General features: G+C 43.2%; 1 long non-coding RNA gene across 8 annotated transcripts in view; it reads left to right on the top strand.

Annotated features, from left to right (window-relative positions):
• The window catches only part of LOC107195859, a 120542-nt gene that overhangs the window by 43190 nt on the left and 74200 nt on the right, over nt 1-3152 (top strand). The window lies entirely within an intron of this gene.

Here is a 3152-nt window from a genome sequence, read left to right as displayed (position 1 = left end):
CCTACTTTCCGCAGCCTAGAGGCAAATTTGAGGCTTAAGACACAGCCTCCCGAGCTTGAGTCTAAGACTAAGATGGCATCTCTTTCTTTCTCTCTTCCTCCCTCCCTCCTTCCCTCCCTCCTTTCCTTCCTCCTCACCCTCTTTCTTTTCTTTCTTTCTCATTCAATTTTCCAAACCCTCTTTCTTTCCTTCTATTCTTCCCCTTTTCCTCTTCCTTCCCCCTCCTTCCTTTCACTTCTCCCTTCCTCCCTCCCTCCCTCCCTCCTTTTCTTCCTCATTTCTTTCTTTCTCATTCAGTATTCAATTGCTGATCATTCAATAACAGCCAATACTATTTTTAAAACACTTTGTGCCGCGTCCAGCAAATGGTAAATCCTGCCACGTGCAGCGCAGCCCTGGAAAATAATCCTGAGTGGGAAGGGTGGGAGATTGAGAAAAGAAAGAAGGCAGAAAGCTGGGATCAGGAGGTCTACTATCCACTGGCGATGGAATAGAGAACGATTTTATTTTTGCAAATTGCTTTTATACAGGCGCATACATTTGCTGACTAAAATGAGATAATCCCCTCCCCAACTCCACATCCTACTATAATCATTTGCATTTCCATAGGGTAATCCCCACCCTACGCAGCCTGCTAAAATCATTTGCATTTCAACACCCCCATTGTTCTCTAATCAGTTCCTACTTCCCATTCTTAGGAGGATTTGTGGAGGTGAGGTAACCCTTGGTTGGCCTCACAGATTGCAAGGACCTTGTCAGTTTACAATCCGCTCTCCACAACTTTGTTTTATTCTAGTTACAAAAGTAACAGTGAATCTTGCCTTTCATGTTTGCCCAAAATCTTACTTCCTATGAGAAGCCTTCTCTTACTCACAGAGACTGCCGTCAGATGTGCTTACACGATGCTGTTTTTCTTCCTCCCTACCCGTATCATACTGCACTGTAATTGCTCATAGTCACTTATATCATGTGAATTTGAAAACATCCCCTTTTCAAGAGTCTATACTTCCATCTGCAGAGAAACTCCACTAAACACAGAGGTCTGTGATGTGTATGATGTCGATGACGGCCTTGAAGTTGTGCACTGCACCTTGCCTTTGTCCTTCTCTGTCTTCCGCTTTGGATGTCAGCTCTTGGGGCAGGGATGCCTATTATCCTTCACACCCTTTTCTGTTACCTTTAGATACTCCAGGGCCTAGCATGGTGCCTGATATGTGGTAAGTATGCCAAATACATTCGTTGAATGAATAAATGTTTGTAGGAAATATTGAAAAGCAAAAACTGAAAAAAATTTTTTTTTGAAAAAAGGAAGTGCCAGCCTATTACACAGAGATAACTTTTGTCAATATTTTGTTTTTATTTCCTTTAGTCTTTTTTTTTCCATTCATAAATATTTGTGCCATCCATATCTACGTGTGCATCTAAATATGTAACTTTTCCTCTCCTTCTTTCGAATGATAACAGCAAGCGCTCACTGACACTGTGTTGGAAAGATCCATTGTACAAAGCCCCAGTCCTTGCCATGAAACTCCTGGGAACTTACGGATGCCCAGATATCTAGTTAAATATGATTTCTGTGTGTGTCTGTGTAGGTGTTTTGGGAAGAGATCAACATTTGAATTGGTGGGCTGAGTAAAGCAGATGGCCCTTCCTAGTGTGGGTGGGCATCATCCAATCCATCGGGGGTCTGAATAGAACGAGAGATGGAGGAAGATTGCCTTTGCTCTCTGCCTGATTTCTTTAGCTGCAACATTGACCTTCTCTTGCCCTTGGCACTCCTGGTTCTCAGGCCTTCAGACTCGGACTGGAATCTATACCCCTGGCTCTCTGGCTCTCAGGCCTTTGAGCTACCCCACCAACTTTCCTGGGTCTCCAGCTTGGTGATGGCAGATTGTGGGATTTCTTAGCCTCCATAATCGCAGGAGCAATACCTTATAATGCACCTCTTTCTACATATCTGTATGTGTCTGTATGTGTATATGTCCATGTTTGTATCTACATCTATCCTATTGGTCTGTTTCTCTGGAGAACCCTGAGTAATACAGTCTTGATTTCTCCCTTTCTCTAATCCCACATATCCAATTTACCAACGAGTTCTGAGAATTCTACCCAAACTGTATCTTAAATCTCTCTCATTCACCCTCACCAGCAGGTTGAGGGCTGGGCTGAGAGAAAGGATACGGGAATGTGGCCCCCCTCTGAAGCTCAGCCCTGGGATCCACAAGAGTTCATATCGTAAGGCAGCTGCTTATTGCTGTAAGCTACCTGGGCAACACTGAGCTTTTATTCTGACCCCAGTAAAAGAGGATTTCCATTGGGATTCTGAGGAGGTAAAAGACTTTGTAATTCTAGCTTTTGCCAGAAAGCAGCAGAATGAGAAGGGGAGGCAAGGTCACATTCATCTTGAGTGGCCGAGAGGTAATAGTGAAAATGACTGGGATCTGTGTAGGGAGAGACCCAGGTACTCCATCCTTTCCCGGTCCTTATGTCTACGTTATCCCATCTGGGAGTACTCAGAGCGAGGCAGGACAATATGAGGAAATTTGCAGGAATGTTATCTCTGCACTTTGCCAAATAATTGGTCAACCCCAGGGGGCTGCTCCAGCCTCTGCTCTGACCCCGAACCTTGTCTGGAAGCAGGGGAGGAAAGTTCCTCAGTGGCTCCACATGCCTGGCTTGGGAATGAAGTCCTAAAACCCCCATGCTGTCTGTGCCTGGGGCAGAGGGCCAGGCTCAGGGCCGCTCAGTGGCCAGCTTCGGTTTGAAAGGTGTTGTTGCTGGGTTGTTTTTGTTCAGCCAGAAATCACATGGCTTCCTTAAAGGCCTCGTTTGGGCCCCCAGGGAAAGCCTTGTCTCTGTGCATGGTGTAAAAGTATGATTTTTCAAAAGGTTAGAAAAGCATGACTCTAAAAACAAACAAACAAAAAAGATTTATGCAAATACAAGAGGAATACATGTCAAAGATTTTATTCTACTCAATAATTAATTAGAGAACCAATAGTATGTTGAAATCTGTCCAAAGAGCATTTGAGAAGCTAGGGATACACACATACACACATACATTATATATAATTAATTATGTATATTTAATTATATATAATAGATACGTAATTATATATATATACATGCAAATATATAATATATAATATAAA

This window comes from Pteropus alecto, unplaced genomic scaffold (assembly GCF_000325575.1).
Source record: "Pteropus alecto unplaced genomic scaffold, ASM32557v1 scaffold94, whole genome shotgun sequence".
NCBI lineage: Eukaryota > Metazoa > Chordata > Mammalia > Chiroptera > Pteropodidae > Pteropus > Pteropus alecto.
The sequence above is the reverse complement of the archived record's forward strand: the minus strand, read 5'-3'. Positions and strand labels throughout refer to the sequence as shown.